Genomic DNA, 23,684 nt, shown 5'->3' on the forward strand with positions numbered 1-23,684 from the left:
GAACACGAATTCATTCTTTTTCCAAATGCAAGGAACTATTGGGTGGGACTGTCGAAAAAAATTGGGTACATATGGGAATAGTGGCCCGGATGTCCGTTGTCCAGATCTCCCTGGATTTATGAGCGGGTGGGTTGCAAGTAAAGTAAACCCCGTGAAGAATAGTCAAGCATTAATATTCTAGAAGCACTTGACAGACTTTCAGCATTCATGGGCCCCGCGAGGGAATAAGCCGGAGCAGCCGGGTCCTGCTGGCTAGAGCAGGGTGGGACCAGCAGGTCACTGGTAACCAGAGGTCGATCCCTTGGGCTTCAGAAGAGTGTGCAGGTCTGGACTAAAGTGAGTCTGGTCAGTGATCAACAGCGACGATCAGGGACATAAGAACCTGCATGAGGAAGAGAAGACCTCACCTGAGAAAAGAGAAAGCAAAATCCCAGCCACCAGCTGTGGAGCGTGTCACCCTGGGAAGCCCTCAGGAGGCAGAGGGGGGCCGGAAACAGGCCTTTGGTTCTAGCCTGCCTGCGTAGGTCTAACTGCAGGGCTGTTGCAGGTCTGCTGGTCAAGCTCATGTCCTTTGAGTCCTTGGGCTACAGTCAAGAGTCTAGAAGCACGAGTTCTGCAGCTGGCAAGCCAGGGTTCTAGCCTTGGCTGGGCCCCGTGCCCGTGGTATGTCCTTAGGTACATAGCTGTTCTAAGGCTGTTTCTCCCTCTTTAAAATGGGCTGTTGACAGCATTCAGCTGAATTCAGTCATCTGCAGGGCTGGCGGTGGCGGGCAGTGGTGATGGCACCCACCCCAACATTTCTCTGTGGCTTTGATATTTGACTGGAAAGAGAAGGTGTAAGTAGGCATCAAGGGTACTTTCTCTGCTGGAGCCCAGGGCTCCTTGCCCATCAGCTCGCCTTCAGAAGGGAGAGGATAAGCCCCAGAGAAGGGGCTTTCCCTGGACCCCCACAGCTCTTCCTGGGCAGAGCTCCAGTGGACTCCCATCAGCCTAGGTTCCCCCAGGATGAGACTGAAACTGCTGGGGAGCAAAGGGCCCCCTGAACATGGATCAGTGTCAGAGTCACCGGCTTTGAAAGACTCAGGGAGAGATTCTGAACTCAAAGACGGGGATAAAGGGACTAACACAGGGAATCTGACTAAACAATAATTTGTAATGTGGGCATCTCAAAGGAGCCAAACTTTTCAAGTGTGGCTTTAAGTGGGCATTTTTCTATACCCCCCCAAGGGAAATTCTGGTAAATGAAGGTAGGGTCATCATCTTCCTTGCTTTCTAAATTCTGGATTTCTCTGAGCTTTCTGGTTAAGATATCTATTTTTTCCTCTATGTAGAATAAAAATTGAGTACCTACCAGGACACTGGAAAGTCAGACACTGTCCAAATATCAAAGGAAAAAAAATCTTTGATCGCATCTGGACCCCAGTAGTTAGGTTGGAAGCACATCATTCCAAGACAGTGGGAAAGGATTTGCAAATGAATTAAGTCCCAGTGACTGATACTACAGGTAGCTGGCACATCAGAGGGAAATGTTTATTGACTATATATTACACTGAGGAATAGAACAGATAAATATTTACGCTTCCACTGAGACACATCTGAAATTCCCAAACACCCATTGTATAATCTGCTAAGCAATTTGCCTGTTTTGCATTCTTTCTTGAATAGGTGATTATAATATTTATTCTAGTCTGTGTGGATTTGTTATTGGTGGTTATTTGTAGTTGTTATTTATCTGTTGTTGCTGGGATTTTTTTTTTTTCTTTTTGAGAGGGTGTAACAATTAAGAGAAATTATATATAAGGTTATTATAATAAGTCTCTTTTGATTTTTTAAATTAGAATCGATTTGGCTTCTCTGTTAACAAAAGTTACAGGTCCACAATTTTCGAAAATTATTTGGGGGACAAAAATATTATTAGGCAGTTAGTATAAACTCTGCTTGCAAAGTCAAAGAACTAGCTTTCCTGGCTCGTAAATACACTGGTTGATAAGGAATCATCACACACAGAACCAGAACACCATAAAGTGTGTATTACCAAATTAAGATCACACAGATATTTTTCTCTGACGTAAGGAGGTACTCAGAATGCCTTGCGGGGCGTTCCATTTATCATTTTTTACTACATAGAAGACCCGTAGAAGTAAAACACAGTGGAGAGCTCTGATTTCCAAAGGCAGAAAAGCACAGCTCACCATAGGTTTTGCTCATCTCCTGTTTTCCTATTCAGAGATTGATTGTTCAGAAGTCTACATGAATGAAATGCAGGAACATTGGCCTCGCAAGTGTACATACGATAGACAGGATTCAGAAGAAACGGGAGTGAGGAAGAACCAGTGAGTTGTGAGGGTCCAGGATAAATGCAGGCAAGAAGTGAAGATCTTGACAAAGAGGACAGTAGGGCTTTTGAAAAGGAAAGGAAAACAATTGGCCATGAAAGGAGCCGAGAGTAGAGGAAGGGAGCCAAAGCGTTCAAGTGTTAAGGCAGCAGGTGTATTTGGGTTTGGGGGAAAATAAATTTGCTTTACTATTTACAGAGACTATAGTCATGTAAGGGGCCATAGGTCGTCGGGTCATCCTGGCATTCCCCATCTCTGAGAGCTTTGTTGGGAGGATTTAGTTGACTGTAGAAATTTCCCTTTGTATTATTACTGCCTTTTGCTTTTCTCTTTCCCCAAACCATGAGCTCTTTGGTGGCAGGATCTTTGTCTTTCATCTTTGTCTTCCCAAAGCACCTAGCACCATTACCAGGGGCATGATAGATACTTGCTAAATGTTTGGAAAAGGAAGGATGTGGTGAAAAAATTGAAGGAAGTGAGAGAATATGTGAAAAAGGGCATTTGTCATTTGATATTTGTCTTAAAATTTTCAAAACCAAGAGGAGCAAATTCTAGAGCAACATCCTTATGTTTACAGAATGGTAAACTGAGGCCCAGGCAATGGAAGCAACTTGTCCAACCAAGGTCAAGCAGTTATGGAGGCAAAGGTGGAGTCAGAAACTAGGTTTGGGGGGGGCGCCTTGGTGGCTCAGTCCTTAAGCATCTGCCTTTGGCTCAGGGCATGATCCCAGAGTTCTGGGATCGAGCCCTGCATCAGGCTCCTCCACGGGAAGCCTGCTTCTTCCTCTCCCACTCTCCCCCCCTGTGTTCCCTCTCTCGCTGGCTGTCTCTCTCTGTGTCAAATAAATAAATAAAATCTTAAAAAAAAAAAAAAAAGAAAGAAAGAAACTAGGTTTGGGCTGTATGCCCATCTGGTGAACTCTCCTGCCTCATCCCGAGAACACAGTGTCTGTTGAAGTTCTGTCAGTGAAAAAGTTTGGGACACAAAGGAGCAACGACACGAAAAATGTCTTTTAATAAACAGAGTGGGCCGTGATTACTCTAACAGGGCTAGGTTCAAGCCCATAGACTGACCACAGAACACATGGTGGCTAGGTTCTAGAGTATTGAATTTCAAAAATTATCACCTGATAATTTTCTTGATTTGAAACCTTAAAAGAAGAAAGAGGTATAAACAGGTAGGGAGAAGTCTCTGCCCTGCCTTGTACCCCAGCAGGCCAGTCACTACCCACCATGTAAGTATGTACATTTTTAGTTTCTTATCCGTCTTCTGGAGTTTCTTTGTGATTATAGAAGCCAAATGTGAATAAACATTCTCGTTTACCTTCTTTTTACTACACAACATGTAGCATATTACAGATACTGACCAACGTCCTTTTTTTACTGTAAAATATATCTTGGAGAACTCTCCTATCAATACAAAAAGAGCTACGTTTACTTAGCTACAAGGTATTCTCTCGGATGGATGCAACACAGTTTAATTAAATGGTCCCTTATTGATGGACATTTGGGTTGTTTCTAATCTTTTGATGTTAGGGAAAAAATCCTTTAATAGCTAACATTGTACATACACAAAGGATTTGTGTATTCGTAATTTTGACATATTGCCAATTACCTTCCTAGCGGTTGTGCCAGTTGACATTCGAGTCAGCCGTCTGCGAGCACCTGATTCTTCACGGCTTCCTCAGCGGCGCGTGTTCTCCAGCTTCTGTGCGTTAGCCAGTCTGTGGGTGACAAATGCCACGTCAGGGTAGTTTGATTTGCATTTTTCTGAGGAGTGAGGTTGAGCGTATTCAAAGTGGAAGACCATGCAAGTACACAGAAAAACTACACCAGGATCCCCTCCTCTTACCAAGACTGGTACCAGCACCCAGCTGGCCCCTAGAAGGAGGTCTCTGCCCCCTCTCAGGGGCATTTAGGGTGCAACATCCCTCAGTGCATGATCTCGTTCACATTCACAAGCCCTCGGAAGTGGGCGCTGTGATCCCCTTCGTACAGATGAGGAAACTGGAAAGAGCGTCACCTCCCCACCATCTGGGAAGTGGCAGCGCAGAGCCTCGGACTCAGGCGTGGAGCCCTCCGGGACCCTGGTCCACGGCCACCCTGCGCTGTTGAGGACGCTGTCTTTATGCAGAGTCTGAATTAGGTCATTTGTATGCTGTTCTTCTCCCCTCGGATTTATGCCCTTCTCCCTGCCCCCGCCGTCCCCCAGCTCCGCGCCTGCTTTGGAAGGACATATTTTCTCTTGAATGTTGCTACGGTTCATCGCTTTTCCCTGTAGGATTTTGAGATGCAGCAAGTTTGCTCTGGGGCGGTCTCTCCCTCTGCACTTTTCCCTTTTGTACTGGTGTCTTGTTAAAAGCCACTGTGTTCACTGCAAATCATAAATATTGATCTGTTTTCTTTCTCACCTTTATATAAAGATGGGAGTTGGGGGCACTGGGCTGTGTAACCATAATAAATGAAGCAACTGGAGAAAATTTATTATTTTCTTAATTCTGTATGAGGGATTAACTCAGTATAATCATGGGAGAACAAAATAGCGTAAGACTAGTTGACTTCTAAGCTCACCACAACTGGACTTCTCCCAGATTACCTGGGGAAGACTAGTTCTCCCCAGATAGAACTATCACTTGGAAAGGGCTGGAAGATTTAAAGTCAGAGTGAACTACTAGCCTTCCACTAAAGTGGTACTCCCCTGTTAGGCCTGGACTGGGAGCCCTGTCAGCTACAGCTCTCTGTCTAGGAAGGCTCCACCATGCTAAGAATAACAGGTGTGCTGGCCTCTCTCTTCACCAGGTCTGTTTGCAGACCCTTCCTGCTTCTTCTGATTTCATTCTTGCAGCTAGGCACCACCCCCTGGTCCCACTAGCCGCACTCAGAATCTTTTATGGCCACCCAGGGCAGCCCTTCTAGAAACCGCTTCTGCCCTCCCAATCTGGCGCTCTCAGTTCTTCCTGTCCTAAGGCTTCATCTTGCCAGCTAAAGGAGGACAAGCTTGTGAAAGCATGTGCCATCCCCAGGAAGCCTGCCTCACCATCAGCTGAGGCTCAATCTTGGGTCGTACATATCCTAGAAACTAAGGAGGAGGTTGAGGCCATTTCTAATCTGAATCACCCAGGCAAATCCATCACTTGAAAATTGCCACGAGCATACACTTTTCGGATGGCTGACGTATGGTTCAGTTGAGGGTTGAAGGAATTTAAAGAAATGCCATCCCACAACCTGCTGCTGACCTCATCCCAGGGCTTCCCTCAAGTCTGTTGTTTTCTGTCCTCAGTTGTCAGGAAGAAGAACTTGGCAGGAAGAGTGAAGAGCAACCAAGACAGACATCCTTCTATTTTCCTTCCCTCTGTTTGCACTGTGTGCAAACACCTTCAACCTGAAATGGTGCGTCTTTCCCTTGGTTGCACATTGGAATTAACTGGAGAGTTTTAAAAAATACTGATAGCTTGGTTCCATTCCCAGAGATTTGGATTTGGATAGCCTAGGTGTGACCTGGAGGCTGCGTTGTTGTGAAACTCCCTGGAGGTGCGCGCATGTCCACAGCAGTGCTATTCGCCATAGCCAGAAGGTGGGGGCACCCCAGGGGTCCATCGGTGGCTGCCTGGATGAACAGATGTGGTACGTCCATACCATGGAATGGTATTCAGCCTAAAAAAGGAAGGAAATTTTGACTCATGCGACAACATGAGTGAACCTTGAGGACATTATGCTACAAAAAAATAAGTAAAATATGAAAAGATAGATATTATATGATGCCACTTTTAGGAGCAGTCATGGACTTTTATCTTCCATCATGAGCATCCGTGGTACCCACATGCCAATCTCCAGGGAACTCTATCAGAACTTCTAGGGTTCTCTACTTCCCTTCCTAAAATTACAGAATCAGAATGTCAATGGTAAGAGCCTGGGGCTATGACTTTAAATGATCTAAGTAATTCTGATGTGCTGCAAGAGTTGGAAATCACTGGATGTCATAAAGCTCAGACTCCTTGATCTTACTTGACGGTCTTGAGAATCCGGCTCCAGCATGCTTTTTCAGCTCTACTTACTGTCTTTCTTGTGTGGCCCAGATAGGGCTTTTTAGCTTTGTGGGATTTTCTTCCTGCCTGGAATGCCTTTACTCCTCTGCCTATTGTAGTCCTCCCCAACCTTTAAGACTTGGACTGACTTTTACCTCTTCCACAGAACTTCCCTGGATTCCTTTCTCATCTTCATTCTTTTTCTGCCCTCTCTCTGACCACTGGGTCCAATTGGTTTCAAGCTTTAGGACCCTTCCATTGTAAGCATGTAATCTCTCACTCTTGGCATCTCCAGAATATGATCTCATGCTTGAGACTGATTCTCTCCGGAAGACAAGGTCCTAGCAGAGATGGGGCTGGTGTTGCTACGATGGCAGTATTTATTAAATTCCATCGAATTTAACTTTCCAGCCCCAAACTTACTTCTAAGCTCCAGATAAATATGTCTAGTGACCCACATGATGTCTCTCTCAAGCGTTTCAATCAAAACACAGTCAAAACAAGGTCTTGGTTTAACCCTGCAGATTGCCCCTTCCCACAGGCCCCTCTTGTCTCGGTGATGGCGTCTCTGTGCTCTCGCTCGCTCACCTCAGCTGGCACATCTCCACATTTCTCACTTCTGCATCCCAGCAGACAGGAGCACCTGACAGTCCCATCTCTGAGCTGAATCTCAAACCTTCCCTTTTCTCTTCATGGTTCCCATCACGACCAGGTACCAGATCTCTCTCTACAGGGAAGCGCCAACTGGTCTCAGACACCCACCTTGCCCCTTCCACTTGGTTTTTGTCCCTGCAATCTGACTGAAGGGGACAGCGTGTCTGGCTATGTCACTCCACCACTCAAAGCTTTTCACTGGCTATTCAGTGCTCCTGCTAGCCACAGTTCTTAATATCTAGAAGGTTCTGCCTGTGCCTTCTGCCACTCACCCTGTATTTACTCCCCACTGTAGCAACACCAGCCCCACCTCTACTCTCTTCCATACTTTGGCCTATGTCTTTCCTTCCTCAGAAAATGTGCCTATAATGTTCTTTCTGCCTAGAATGCTGTGACTGTAAGTGACAGTAATATTGGCCACATGCTACTCCTCTTTTAGAGTTGACTCTCAATGTCAGTGCCTCAGGGAGACCTGTCCTCAGCCCCAGTATAGTAGGTCCCTAGCTTTCCTTTCCAGAGCATGCTTGATTTTTCCATTACAGAATAGAATACGAATCTGCTTATAAAAATAATTATTGGATATTTCTACTCCATTAGGTTTCTTCTCTGATTGTCCCTCTGGTTCCAAGCATCTATAATTTCTCTGTAAATATGTGTTACATGAATCAGGGCATACAACCCACCTGCCTGTATAGACCATCCTCATTTTCTGAGCCTTACTCCTTTCCAACCCTGAGGTAGAGAAAATCATCATTGTATCTGCCACAGAATTGCTCCTCTGTTGAGCTGGCCCAAGCTAATCACTGATACCCAAGGCAAGGAGAGTTGGCTTAGGAGGGAGAAATGAAGGAGTAGGCCCTGTACTCCTATCATGCTGAAGCCCCCAAGTCCTCCCTTCTACCTCCGCTGAGTTCCCATCGTGTCTGGGAACACACTTCTGCAGCCTCTGGTTCCCAGCCTGCCAGACTCCCCGCCTAGGGTAGGAGGATGGGAGGGAGGAAAACTCCACCCCTTTCTCTTTCCCTCTCTGTGTACAATACTGTAAACAAAGGAGGCAGAAGAAGGAGTAGTTTTTCTAGATGAATGCTGCATTTTAAACAAAGCTCCTTAGGCATTTAAATGATCATATTTATTCTACATGCAACAATAGTTTCATTATATGTAGTGTAAATTCTTCTAAATGTCAATGTAACATGGGTCTGAGAAACTTACATTTGGGATAAACAAACCAAGCTATGGCCTCACAATAGTGAAAACTTACTGAGCCCAGTTCTCTCTCTGTTTTAACTTGTTTTTGAGAGAAAGCAATTTCTTATAGTTGTAAAGAATACAGCCTTTGGCATCGGAAAAACCTGGGTTCAAATCCTAGCTTTACTAACTGGGTAACTAAGAAAATTACTGTTACTGAGCCTATTTTATAGGATTTTTGAAAAGGTCATATGAGAGAACACGTATCAAATAATGAGGATAAAGCGCTTTTAGTTTATAGTATATTGTATATCATTATAATATATAGTATATAGCCAATGTTCAATAAATGGTAATTATTAATAGTTATTAGTGTTCTAAATTGCTTATCATCTAGCTCAGCAATAAAGCTTACCTGGGGTCAATTGAAACTTGCCTAACATCTATCATTCATTCAATAGATATTTCTAGAACCCCTAGTATGTTTCAGGCAGTGTGCTAGGTACTAGGTAACATTTTGGTGAATGAAACAGGCTTGGTTTTCTCCACATGGAGCTTAAAGTTCAGTGGATATGGAAAAACAAATAGCAAACTGATTAATATTTAGCCATAAAATGGACTAAGCATCACAGGGAAATAAGCCGAATCCTCTGGGGGGAAATGACAGAGAAGGTCTCCATGGACAGGGTAGTCAGGTGGCAAAGGAATAACACCTGATTGGCTAAGTCCCTTGGCTTATTCCTGGTCCCAGCCCCACAACATGGTACCCAAAGAGGCTTGGCCAAACACCTTGTTAATCCGTTCTGGTACTTACCAAATTTCCTGATACCTTTTTTTTTTTTTTCTTACAAAACTAGCTGAACTCGGATGCACTAGTCTGACCAAGAATAGTTAATGTGGAACACACAGCCAACCTACAGGTCAGTAGTCATAAAAAACCATCTTAGATGAAATGCTAGCAAATTAAATGCAGTAGCATTTGAATAAGAGAACCTACCATAACCAAATGGGTTTATTCACAGACTCCAAAGGTGGATTGGCCCGAAGAAATTTGCTAAAATACTTTACTCTATCAGTTGGTCAAAGGAGAAGGACTGTATCTGCTTCATCTAGAAGTAGGAGAATCCTACCTTTGTGTTTAACATTCAGAATGAGGCTTTTCTCTATTATTCACTGCTGTGGCTAATTTGCCTGAAGTTACAAGGCTTTTGGCAACCAAGGATGAAGATTACAATAAGCAAACCTTAAAGGTTAGCACAAAAAAAAAAAAATGTGTGTGTGCAGGGAAATGCAAGCTGGCCGTCTCTACCAGGCTAGTTTTGGACTGTATCAGTATCCTTAAGACCTCAGACCAACACAAGCACCCTTTCTGGCCAATCCCTGCAGTCTGTTCTGCCCAGCAGCTTTGAGAGAAATAAGAGAAATAAACCCCCAAAGACTGTGGCTGCTCACTAGTGACATGGTTTATGCCAGCAGATAACTGACAGCCTCCATTTCTGAAATTAATTACTTTTCTTCTGGAGTTAAATTTGCTGATGATGCTTCTCACAAAACTATGAGGCCTTTACATAGCAAATGCTCTAATTAAATAAGAATAAAGGCAGAAAACTTCCAGACCTAAATGAGATACATTTATTCCATGCATGTGTTTGAATCGTTAATAATTTGAAATGTAACAGTCTCTTCCCTCCTGGGATAGTGATAATATCTTGCGCTTTCCTATATTTGAATCCATCTCCCTTCTAATGTTTATTTATGACTGTGGCAAAGAGGAGAGATGCATTCACTTCCATCTTTCCCCACCACCCTTGCCCAGTCTCCCAATCCCCAGTGTTATGGTTTGAATTGTGTCTCCACAAAATTCATATGTTCGAGCCCTAACCCCCAGTGTGACTGTATTTGGAGGTACAGCTCTTTGGAGGTCATAAGGTTAAAGGAGAGCATAGGCATAGGGTCCGAATCCAATAGCATTGGAGGCCTTCTAAGAAGAGGAGGAGATCCTTGTCTGACTCTTGATCCCGCCATGCACACACCCTGAGGAAAGGCCCTGTGAATTTACAGCGAGAAGAAGGTGGCCATCTACCAGCCAGGAAGAGGACCCTCACCAGAATCTGACCATGCTGGCACCCTGACTTCCGAATTCCAGTTTCCAGAACTGTGAGAAAATACATTTCTATTGTTTAAGCCACCCAGGCCACGGTATTTTGATATGACAGCCTGAGTAGACTAAGACACTCAGTGAGGAGAGAAAAGGATAGCTTGGACTATGAGGGGAAAAAAAAGTCTAGGGGCAGCTGGGTGGCTCAGGTGGCTAAGCATCTGACTCTTAGTTTCAGCTCAGATCACGATCTCAGGGTCATGACATAGAGCCCAGCATTGGGCTCCATGTCCAGTGCGGAGTCTGCTTGTCCCTGCCCTCCCCAGCACACGCTCTCTGCATCCCTCCTCCTCTCCTTCGTGCTCGTCACGTGAAGGTGCACAGAAAGATCAGTGAGGACTTCTGTGTGCTGGGTACTGAGCCATACCACAACCTGAGATCTGCCCCTTCGATCCTCAAATTCACTATAGTAGGAGAAGTACAGCAAAGGAGCCCCATGCCATACCTCCCTTCAGTAATAGAATTTAGTGTGTGTGGCTTTGAAGATAGTGTTCTTGGCACAATTCTCTGCCTGTATCATGCTTCTCTCAAGAGCCACTTATCGCAGGAGCTGCTGTTGGCCAAGAACAGGTATAATAACGCAGAGACCAAGTTGATTTCCCAGTAGCCAGGCAACTATCAAATATTATTCTCCCACACCTCCCCGCACCTCTCATCCCAGACCTGGATCCATTAGATAAAAGAGATAGAGAAATCCCAGGTGCTCTAAGCCCTCAGAGCTCCCAAAGTTTGCTCTTTGATGTATTGGGGTGGGGGAAGCAAAAGAAAAAGATACCAAGTAAGAATCTTTGAGTCGCAAAGTATCTTGGGTAGGGGTGGGAAGGGATTTAATGAATGAAGATGGGCATCTCACAGAACCCAAGAGCAGAAAAGTGGCTGGACCTTGGGAAGAGAGCTAGCAGAACTGGGAACCAGAAGCTGGACTGGATGCCTTCCATTCTCTTGTTTGGATGAAAACACTCTCTTAATAGCTTAATGGCTTCATCCTCCTCTCTTTCCATATACCAGTTGCTTTGTCTGTGTAGTCTATAGCCTGGAATATGGGGGCCCCACACAGTCAAAGTTACTTATTCGTGTCTCAGCTGTCCGGAGGCTTCTGGGCTATTTTTTAGTTCCATTTGTTCATCCCTAGGACATGGGACCTGATTGGCCCAGCTTGGGTAAGCCTTTCACTCTTGGTCTAGGCTGCTATGACCCAGAGAGACAGTACCAGAGTAAGCAAGGAACTGTTTGGAAACAAAAAGACGTCCCCCCAAGAAGTATATGCCACAGAAAAAAAGAGGGGAAGAAAGACAGATGAGGAAGGCAGCTGGTTGGCTTTTGTTGAGCTCCTATCAGGTGTCTTTCTGTGTTCTAGATGCTCTGATGAATGTAGGGAATAAAGTGTAATCCTCTAAGAGGCCAGCTGGGTTGACCAGACAGATCTAGAAGAGACACTTTCTGAACATTATAAAACAGTGTTTATGCAAGGACTAAATTATGTGGCCCATATGTGGTCTTCAGAAGTTCAGAGGGTGATCAGGGTCTGTGGCAGTGAGGTGGAAAATGAAGTTTACTGTGGCAAGCATCTTTTAGGCATGTTCACATATTCTGTCTGATTCCAGCCTCTCCACAGCCCTGTAAGATAAATGCTACCTAAGAAAGCTCCCTGGAGGGAAAGGACATTGTCGTGGTGCTAACCATGTGAACAAAGGTTTGGCAGTGGGATAGGCTATGGCTTGTACAGGGGAGATTCAAGTGATTGGTCTAAATGAGGCAGAAAATGCTTTGAAAAGAGACGAGTTTGCAGGAAAGAAGTTTAATAAGAGCACACACTAATAAAATCATGACCATCCTTTTATTCCGTTTGCATCTTGAGCCCCTGTGACGATGTGCCAGGCTCTGGAACTTGGCGTTGGGGGTAAAGAGGTGAGTGAGGTGTAGCTCAGACTGTGAGAAATCCACAGTCCAGAGGACAGAGGAGCAAGTGGTGGAAACAACAGGCATGCTCTTTACACATTTCAGAGAGTAAAACATCTCCTGTGGCTTCTGCTTTCTCGGTCTATGAGCCGTGTTTTCCCATGGCAGATATGAAGGGCAGAGGGTGAAGCCCAGGACATCATGACTGTAGGTCTCAATGTGTCTCATTTTAAAGGACACCTTCAGAGATTTTAAAAAGAGAGTCAATAACCTAAGAGCCAAGACTTTGGGGGATTTTAGGGTGACCCAGATCAGCAGCATGCTGAAAACACTCATCTGCAGTACCCACTATGCATAATACGCCGAAAAAGTTGCCTTCCTACCATTGGGCAACAACTTTGCAATGCTGTTCATATAGAATAAATCTCATTTTTAATAAAAATGTATCTTTAAGATATACACAACGATTACCCTAGAAATAGATTGAACTGTCTATTATATTGATATATACACAATCTCAGAAATTTGTCTCTAGTGCCTGGTTTACTATACACCCACAGAATTTAGAGCTCCATAAAAATATTTTATAGCATTCAGGCAGCAATGTTCCTATTTCTTATGCGGATACATTGGAAATGTGGTTGGGGCTGTCATTCATCCCTGGCACTTAAATGTTTTTCACAAATAGTTGCTGCCTTAAGAAAGCATCACCAAATAAAGTGATTTTATTTGGTTCTTTGATGACATGTCAATAGACATCAAAATAAAAATGTCCTTGTACTGAGGTGCTATAGCCCCCCTCAGAATCTTTTCACGGGAAGCTAGAGGGTCTCTGAAGACCCGTCAATGGGGATGAGGAGGTAGAGATGGGGGGAACGTGTTATTATTACCTCTTCAAAGGATGACTCAGTCTATTGGCCACTTCTCCTTTACTGGGAAGGTGGGAGCATAATAGATGTACCCTTACCTGTCTAGGGGAGGATTATCAAATCCCTGTATCTTCTGTCTCTGCCGGCATGAGAGGGAGCACCTGCAGGGAACACGTGTCTCTGCTCTCCAGACACCAGTAGTATGCAGGTGTCCCTTTCTTTAAGCAAACTCAGTCCATGACTATCTTCGTCCACTGGATGTGGTTAAGGAGAAGGATGATATAAAGACTTTACAAAAATGATTCATGTATGATCTATTTAAATAAGGAGGCGTGGTAGGACATTGAAAGGAGAATTTTGCATCCATAAATTAGATTGGCCTGCCCAATTGTATTTNATTTTATTAAGATGTACCCTTACCTGTCTAGGGGAGGATTATCAAATCCCTGTATCTTCTGTCTCTGCCGGCATGAGAGGGAGCACCTGCAGGGAACACGTGTCTCTGCTCTCCAGACACCAGTAGTATGCAGGTGTCCCTTTCTTTAAGCAAACTCAGTCCATGACTATCTTCGTCCACTGGATGTGGTTAAGGAGAAGGATGATATAAAGACTTTACAAAAATGATTCATGTATGATCTATTTAAATAAGGAGGCGTGGTAGGACATTGAAAGGAGAATTTTGCATCCATAAATTAGATTGGCCTGCCCAATTGTATTTCTTGGAATGGTTCACATGATATAATAATAATAGTACTACAAAAATAACAATAGCACTCCCTTAAGCCCCCTTCCTTGCTTTCTTTTTTTCCCATAGCACTTCTCAGTGAATTTACCATTTATTTTCTTACTTGCTTACTGTTTATCTTCATCTACTAGAATGTAAGCCTTATACAGGCAAAGGATATCTTTTTTTTTNGCTTGGAATGGTTCACATGATATAATAATAATAGTACTACAAAAATAACAATAGCACTCCCTTAAGCCCCCTTCCTTGCTTTCTTTTTTTCCCATAGCACTTCTCAGTGAATTTACCATTTATTTTCTTACTTGCTTACTGTTTATCTTCATCTACTAGAATGTAAGCCTTATACAGGCAAAGGATATCTTTTTTTTTCCTTTTTTCCCCTCCACTCTACCTGTTTCCTCAGTACCTAGAACATGTCTGGCTCAATTCATGTGCTCATTAAAAATTTTTGAACACATGAAAAAGCTAATCTTTAGTGGGACTTGATTGTTTGATCTCATTTAATTAGTACAATACTGTGAGTAATACAATGTATTCTTCCCATATTTTTAACGTAAGAAAATAGTAAATCTATTTTGCATACAAAGAGTTTAAATAGCAGTAGAGCCCAGATTATGATTTTAAAATACCATTTGCCAGTAAAACAAACAAGGGCTTCCTAGAGAAATGGCTAATGCCAGATCTGGGGGGGGACGGTGCACAGGGACGGACTGGAGTGTCTTGTTAAACAGTAAACAACGAAGCAATGAACAACGACTTGAGTTGTATCAAAAGGTTTAAGAGGCCACCTTGAAGGGACACCCACTGGCCAAAGATGGGGTAATTTAAGTGTAAAAAGAATAACTATAATTGGTTGAAAATCTTCAAGTCTTAAAATCCATTAGTTCATAAGGGTAGTTTTTTAAAAATTTGGNGACGGTGCACAGGGATGGACTGGAGTGTCTTGTTAAACAGTAAACAACGAAGCAATGAACGACGACTTGAGTTGTATCAAAAGGTTTAAGAGGCCACCTTGAAGGGACACCCACTGGCCAAAGATGGGGTAATTTAAGTGTAAAAAGAATAACTATAATTGGTTGAAAATCTTCAAGTCTTAAAATCCATTAGTTCATAAGGGTAGTTTTTTAAAAATTTGGATTGGTCACCTGAAAGTGGTAAATAAGAGAAAAGAATCAAGACTTCCTGTTCAGCTCCGAGATGGAGAGCTGGAGGAAGAGCAGCATTGTTCCCGCACAGCAGGAAAAACAAGAGATGGAGAAAAAACTACGTGGAGAAACCAGAGATAAATGCATTTTCTTAAATTTTCACAATGAAGTCACAGGGCATATCCCTGACCTGAAAGGTAGTGTCAGAGACACAATGCAGCAGACAATTAAGGAGATGATTTTATTCAGACTACTGCCATAGGGACATCACCCCAGACTCAAAGATCAGCGTGTCTGATTCAGCAGGATGGTTTTGCCTCAGACTTGATGGGGAGTGGAAGGCAGGTTACAAGTGAGGGATTTACAGGTGGGATTGTTTTGTAATCAGAAGTCACAGACAGCTGTACTAGAAATAGCCATTTCTGCCTCTAGCTGGTTTGAGGGTGGGGGATAAACAATTCTGACTTTAATTATTCATTCCTGACACACAAACACAGGCAGTTGGCTGGGGGTGAAAGTGGAAGGGTCTATGTCTGGCTTTGTCAGCGGATTCAGGGGCAAGGCAAAAGGTCTGTGTTTGGCCCCCTCACAGATAAACACAGGAGTTGTCTTGAGCCTTAGCTAGTCATGACAGAGAGTAGACAGAAACGTGTATCTGAGTCGTAGAGGGAAGGGTGATTCTTTGTGCTCAGTCACTTCCTGGAACACAAAATGGCGGGGGGGATTTTCCAAGTGTTGCTGAGTGAAGGAAGCACAGGACTCAGGTAAAGTTCAGCATTGTCCCTGGAGAGACAGGTGTCTACAAGTATCTAACAATCTGCAGCTGCTCCCCTAGAACAGACTACCAGGTGCCGTAGAAGTCCATAGATACAGGTAGAAACTTTGAAGGAATTCCTAAAGGTTGGGTGTGGGCTACCTTACGAGTGTGAATCCCAGACGTAGGAGAGGTTTGCAAACTCTTAGGCCATGTTTTCCTCAGGCATCCCACCCACCAGGTGTTCAGCTCAGTGCTGGCTGGCAGAGGCAGAAGGCAGAGCCTGTTGAACTTCCACTGAGCTCTAGCTCCCCTGTGAAACAAAAGCTGCCTTCTTTCTGAGGAAGAGCAACAAAAACTGTAAGGGCAGTGGGTTGGAGGCCATCCATTGCAGCTGGGAAAGGGGGAAGACGTGCAGGGAGAAGGGCGGGCATAGGGCACGTCCCACCACTAGGATTGGAGGAGGGGCAAGACCCCGTGAGGCCACACCCCAGCTCAGGTGCACAATGAACTCCCGCGACTGAGGCTCAGGGGATCCGAGAACTTCTCCCTCACCGTGTCTCCCACCACCACACTAGCCAGTGTGAAGAAAAAATCACAGTGGAATAGACGCGGGAGAAGCACAAGAGAGATTTCCTCTGAGGAGCTGGGCAAAAGGGAGACCTAGTGCCAAGCTGGGCGAAGACGCCTAGAAAAACATTCTACAGCAAGGTAGGCCTAGTCATGATGGAAATAAGTTCAGTAGCTTCCTAGCTGGTGTGCCTTTAATAGGTATAAACTATTTTCTATTTCGTCTTTTTGCCTTTTGTTCTCCTTCATCGTGTATTAGTCATTAACTTTCTTGTTAACTTGCCACATGTTTTTATCCCTTTAATTTCAACCTTCCTATATCATTTTGTTTCAGATATGCTGCTTGTAAAAGCTCATGACTGCATCATTGTTGGGATTTGCTGTGGCGATATTTTATACATGGCCTCTTAGAATCCCCCCAGAAATGGATCCTTTGAGGGTTGAGATAGGATCATAATCTTGGTAAAGCAGCTTGTTGGGCATAATCCTCTGTTACGGCATTTCCTTTAGCTTTTATATTCTCTCTTTACATGGGCGCAACCTCTGTGATAGCCAGCTCTCTAGATGAAACAGCTTCTTGTAGTTAGGAGTGCCCGGGGAAGGAGGCTGTTGAAGAGCCCCCTCCAGATGACAGACAGCAGGTGCATGTTTGGGCTTTCCAAGCAGAGAGGCTCTCGCTGAGGATTTAGCCAATTCGTGAAGAGGTGTTGCAATCTCAGAAATGCCCCCATTGTCTGCAATATCCAGTTAAAATCAGAGTCTTCTCCGTTGTCATTTGTGAGGAGTCTAAGATATGTTTCGGCCTATCAGGAGAGAGTACTTTTCCTTCTTCAAGTAGGTCATGCCCTAAATGATAAATTATTTGACAGAATTTAAATATAGCTTTTAAAACTTGATGTCCCTTTTCTCCTAAGACGTCCTTTTCTGTGGGCTTCCTTGTCCTTTGCACAAAGTAGCAGGTCATCTACATGTTGTATCAGAACTGAATCACAAGGGGACAAGGGGAATTGGGGTCTTTTAAAATCTTGGTTGAGGACCTGGGGCATGGAGGAGGGGATGTCAGTGAACCCCTAGCACATGACTGTCCAGATACCCTGTGGCCCTCCCCAGGTGAAGGCAAAAGGGTATTGGCCGTCCTGCTCTAGAGGCACCCTGGGGGAAAAATTTTTTTTAAAAGCCAAGATCTACTAAAGTGAAGCAGGTGGCTTCAGGAGGAATTGATGAGAGCATGCTATTTGGGTTAGGTACTTCCGGGAAGCAAGGGATAGTAATTTTGTTAAGGGCCCTGAGTTGTTGAACAAATGGGTACCCCCATTCATTGGTTTCTTTCCTGGCAGGATAGAAATGTTACAAGGACTAGGATAGGGTACAAGAAGCCCTCCTTTGGATATAAGGCTTCCAAATAGATTTGATCCTTCTTCCTGGCTTCTGGATTCAAGGAATATTACAGAAGTTGAGGTAGTGGTGGTATGGTAGGGTCTATCTGAACGTTTATATTTTCTCTTCCAATTATTTTGTCTATTATATGTAAAATGTTTACATACATAGAGTGTCAGGTACAGTAACAAGATCTCTATTTGGGCTATGCATTAAACATAGCGGAGGGAGCACCAGGTGGCTCAGTGAGTTAAACGTCTGACTCTCGGTTTCGGCTCAGGTCATGATCTCAGGTTGGTGAGATCGAGTCCCACGCAGGGCTCCATGCTCAGTGGGGAGTGTGCTTGAGATTCTTTACCTCTGTTCCTCCCTCTGCATGCACGCATGTGCGTCCCCTTTCTTTCTCTAAAATAAATAAATACATCTTTAGGAAAAAACATAATGAAGGAAGCAAAGGTATATCTAGAACAGACACAATTTGATTATGAATAGAAGAGTCCCCTAGAACCTGAAGAAATCGTCCGTCTGGTGTGTATTGGATTTTGAAATATTTGAAATATGTGCCGTATTTGAAATATGTGCCACCTGTGTCGCATGTTCGCTCGGAGGAAGAGGTTGAACAAAGGTGGCCGGGTTTAATGCACAAAGAGTAGCACCGTATCTCTTTTAATGTGATCAGCACCGGGAGTTGATGAGGAGGACTATTTGTTTATAGTTATTTCTCTGTGTTTAAGGTAAGTGTTGTGAGTTCAGCCAAACTCCTCTTCGGTGTTGCCACTCTGGCGTCCATTTTGTGTGGTCAGTTGGCCTGAAGGGGCCGTGAACTGAAGCCCCTCGCTCAAGTGCACACCCTAGATAGCAGCCCGCAGAGTCACAGAGGAAGGGTAAGTTCCTAGTACGACCCCCACAACGGCCCTTGCGATCACCAGTCTCGCCTTCCTCCCAGGACCTTCCGCTTGTGGGCTCCTTGGATTAGCTCCGTGAAAAACTTAACAAAACCTTCTTTTTGGTTCAAATTGACCTATTTGACCTTAGCCTAGGAACACCAAAGTGGTCCACCGTACCCCTTAATACAGGCATGGCCCCAGTGCTGCGCCCCACCCCCACTTGCCCTGTACGGCCCCAAGAATTGTGCCCTGAACTTCTCCAGGACCCACGAGGAATGAATGTCTCTTTTTCAATTCTGTTGTGGTCTTTTGAACTGGGGCACATCATCTGACCTGCAGGAGCTCCACTTCATGAGTGTTAATTTAACAAAGTCACAACAGTATGGCAGGTCACTGGGCACCTTTCCCTTCCTTGGAGCACCTAATGAAGGGATTTTTCTTTGTATCGGTTTTCTTTCATAAGATGGGACAGTCTGTTCTCCAGTGTTCTTCTGTTAACAATACCCACAAGCACCCTTGTCAGTAGGTGGTTGGGTGGGGTGTGGGCCACCTAGGTGTTGGGTCTGTAGGACTAGTTTACTCCGGGTCTTGTCCCATTTTTGTTCTAAAGTCCTATCAAAATGTTTTGCCAGTGGTGTAGCTGAGCTCACAGGGCTTTTTCCCGTTGTAAATTCTGTTTCTGAATTAGGTCTTCAGTTGCAGGTGTAACTCTGTTGACAAAATGAGATGAAAGGCCCTGCTCCATTAGCACCTTTAACTCTTTTTTTTTCTTTTTAAGACTTATTTGTTTGTTTATTTGAGAGAAAGAGAGAAGAGGGGCAGAGGGAAAGAGTCTCTAAGCAGACTCCCAGTGCGGGGCTCCTCGCACCACCTTGAGATCATGACCTGAGTGGAAACCAAGAGTTAGGTGCTCAACCAGCTGAGCCACCCAGGCACCCCTAACTCTTGACTGTTGCCAAAAGTTATTTTGTAGACAATCCTGAGAATCTTCCATAGTTTCATCTTGTTTGGGTTTTTTTTTTGCATCATTGAATTATGCTCTGTTCAGTTTGGGGGGAATGTTTCAGGTATGCCTCCTACCAGCTGAGTTTTCTGGTTCTTTTTCTTTCTCTTTTTCTTTCTTTCTTTTCTTTCTTTCTTTTCTTTCTTCTTTCCCTCCTTCCTTTCTCTCCCTCTTTCTTTTCCTTTTTTTTCTTTCTTTTCTGATTCTGTCAGGTTTATTGTGGAAAGAAAGACCCTGCGGTTCCCTTTCCAGATCAGTCCAATCAACTTTTGCCATCCAAGATTTAACATCTGAGGTTCTGACCAACATAGTTGATACATGTCAGGTAATCCTATGTCATAAGTATCCAAAGAATCCTAAAATCTCCTATGAATATTTGCTTATTTTATTTGGGTTTAGGGAAATCTTTAATTCCTGCTCTTAATTCAGCTCACGTCCAAGTCATAAGTTCTTTACTTGCCTATACACCCAGCTCATGGGAGGGATGGATCCTCACAGGCATTTTGGGTTTTTAGGGAAGTTGTCAGGAGAATATAGGAGGTCTGGACAAGGAGAAGGATGGTGAGGAAGTGTGCAAAGAGAAAGATCAGAAGGACAAGGGGGAAGAGGGAAGGCTGGATATAGAGAGACAACCAGGGGATGAGGAGGGGAGGATTTACTAGACAAGTGAGTCTCCTTGGTCCTTGCTCAAGTTGTCACATTGCTCCTTAGCTTTGGCCAAAGAATCTTTTAGTGAAGCGATTGTTTATTCAGAATTTCATTTAAAGGCCTCTGCATAGCAATCAAAAAATGCTGCTCAATGGGCTTGTGAAATCTTATCCCTTCCTTTTCTAAGGCACCTCTCAAATGAACAATTTTATTCAGATTCAGATGTTCCCAAGATTGGCTACAGAAGACCCAGATTATCCCTGGTGAAGCTTTGCCATTTAGAAAGATAGACACAAGAATTAGGATTTTAATCACAATACATAGAAGAAGCAGAGATTTTCCAGGTGGAAGAGAGGATTTAGATGACCCCATGAAAGGTGGTGATAGTTGGCAGGAATGTAATGCTTATGCACCTTGTGTGTTGCCCCCCCACCCCCCGCCACCTGACTGCTGGTCACTTCCTCATGAAGACCTGACATTCTCTGCCCCCAGCAGGTAGAAAAGCAAAGAGAGCATTCTCTTTGATCAAAGCCGAGCTCTCAGGGCTCAAAATGGAAGGAAAATCTGACTGACTTTTATTGGTGACCTGCAGCATTTGGTCCAGTGGATGCTGGTCTGGTGAGAATGGAAAACCCAGGGGTCTGTGAAGCCAGTTCAAACAACAGGCTTACAAGGCCTTTGCCTGCATTCTGCCCTACGAGCCTCCTTCTTATAACACTTTTAGACAGCACAAAAAAAAAAAAAAAAACAAAACAAAACAGTAACACCAGAGATAGCAAAACAGAGAGGGAAAGGAATATTCTGAGTTGACCAAGAATGTCAATAGAAGTCAATAACAAAAGCCGTGTACCACACTGAGGATAAATAGCCAAGGAACTCAAAGAGAGCAGAGTTCAGACCCAGTGCTGTGTCTGGCACTGGGAGCCATGTGGGTGCCACAGCGGGTTGAAAGTCGGACCCCTGTGGTATGCAGTGTAGACAAGGCTTAGGGGAGCCTCCACAGTAGCTCTGGAAGTACACAAGGACCTAGCAAATTAGAGCAAGCGAAGTGGTCCCTACGGCAAGGGAATCAGCCACCATCACTTGCCTTAGCAGAAACTCAGAGGCAGACAGAGGAGGGAGGAAGATGGGAATGCTTCTGGAAGGAAGCTGTCAGGGGACTAAATAGAAGCGGGGATCACATGTGATCAGTTCAGAGTATGTATTTTGCTTTCTCTCCTTGGTCTTAAGTTGGAATAAGGAACACAATTTGGGAAGTTGTCCATTATTAATAAAGTCCTGGCCTTTGGGGATGATTATATAGAAACTGATGTTTGGCTTTCTACAAGTCCAACTCCTAGAAAGCAGCCCAGTTTCTTTTGCTTAGTAACCTCCTCCGGAGCTTCCCAGATGTTATGAAACTGGCTCCTGTGTGCAGAGGGCAGGGAGAGACTGAAGAACGGGGCAGGCCCTCCTGCTTGGTAGGTGGCAGTTGTAGTAAACAAAGGGAACTTGTCTACAGGGCTTGTGTTGGGTGGCAGCAAGTTCATAGAGAGGACTTAACTGTGTTCAGTCACGTATCCCATGCAGGTGTTCTCAGCATCTCTTGCTAATCTCAAGGCTCTGTCCTTGGAGCAGCCTCTAAGAGGGGGAAAGGCAAGAAGATCCCTCATTCTAAGGATGGGGTGTGGGTGAGGAATCTCCAGTCTCATAAGCCCACCTCCTGGGTCAGCTGGCAGTTTTGTCCTCTCCGTGCTCTTTACCGACCTGCTTCCTAGGATGGTCAGTGGAGACGATGGTGTAGATAATAATGTTGGTGATAACCAACCGGGCTGGTTGCTGCAGGCTGTAAGAGTTCTAGTTTTAAATATAGTCTGGTTGTGCGTATGTTCCGTCTTTCATGTCACTCGGATGTTATTCCATGTATTGGTATTTAGAGTTGCCTGTCAGATTTTAGAATCTGATATATGCCTTTTATATTATCTTGCTAGACACTCAGTGGTCATTTCAAACTGAGGACTCATCAGTATCCATCTTCACATCTTGGCTATTATTTCTTGGCACATTGCTATCTCTCCATTATCAGTCCCTACCCTCTCCAGAACTTCCATTAGAAGCTTGTTGGTTTCTGGATCTGTCTTTAACATTTTCTGCATTTCTTCCTTTTCCTCTTAATATCCTTCTGGCTGCGGCTGAAACAGTTCCTTGACCCAGTCTTCCATGTCACGCTTTCTCTCTCTCTTTCTTTCTTTCTTTTTATGTATTTATTTGGTTTTTTAGTCCATCTGTTGAGAATTTTACCCCCATTAATTATATTTCTCACTTTAGGAAGTTAATAAACAATGTATTTTGTTTAAAAGGTTCTCTCTGAATATGTAACCTTTTTTTAAAAGGCTTCTTCTGAGTGTTATATTAATTCTTTGTCCTCAGATACAAATTTTGCCATTGGTCATGTTTGTTGCTCTTTCAATATTGGATGGTTTTCCTGAATTTCCTCCAATATTGGATGATTTTTTATTGTGTGTTTATCTCAGCGATTGAAATTTCCTGTTAAATTATCCGTGGTCTCTAGCTTTGGGACCTTAGCAGATGTTGCTGTTTTGAATGAACTGTGTAAGATGAGAACTGGCAAGGGTGGATGAATGGTTGGGTGAACACCTGGCATTCTGTGCCTGAGCACCCATTTGTCCTGGCGCTGGACATACTGTCTAGCTTCTTTGATCCTATTTTCCACCTGCAAACAGATACCCCTCACTGCTGCTGCCTGGTCCCTGAAGATGAGCAAGAACGAGGCACACGATTTTATCTGCCTGGAGTACCTCAATTTAGCTAGCACACAATTCGTTGTTTCTGGGTTACACTCAGATTTTGACTTTCATCTTCTCAATGCAGGGGGCAGTTGTAATGCCATTTCCAATTTTTTATGCTAGAATGCTCCTTCACAGAGTCTCATATCCCACCATGCACGCACACCTAGTTTTTTAAGCACAGTCTTACATTTTTATTTTAACATATTTTCTGTAATTAATTTCAAGTAGTTGTAGAAAACAGAAGATTGCTGTGTGTGTTTGTTTGGGAATCATGAAACTGGAAACTTTGGGGTCCAGTTTTTTTTTTTAACTCTTTATTCCAATATTTGCTTTATTGTGGTAGTCTGAAACCAAATCTACAGTATCTTCAAGGAATGTATTATCATATTACAAAAGCTTTTAAAATACATTGCTGATGAGGGTATATCTCAATAAAATTGATTTCCCTTAAAATCTTATAAATTTTACTTCGGGCAGTTACACATGCTTTTTCAGAAAGGGATCTACAGGCACTATCTGAAGGCCAAAGGGCCCGTCACACAGACGGATGGGAGCCCTACACAGTGGCACTTGGTGAGCCGTAGTCCTGCACCTTGGCTCACTTGGATCTGTCTAGAATGGGGACTTGCTATACTAG

This window comes from Ailuropoda melanoleuca, chromosome 3 (genome assembly GCF_002007445.2).
Source record: "Ailuropoda melanoleuca isolate Jingjing chromosome 3, ASM200744v2, whole genome shotgun sequence".
NCBI classification, from domain to species: Eukaryota; Metazoa; Chordata; class Mammalia; order Carnivora; family Ursidae; genus Ailuropoda; species Ailuropoda melanoleuca.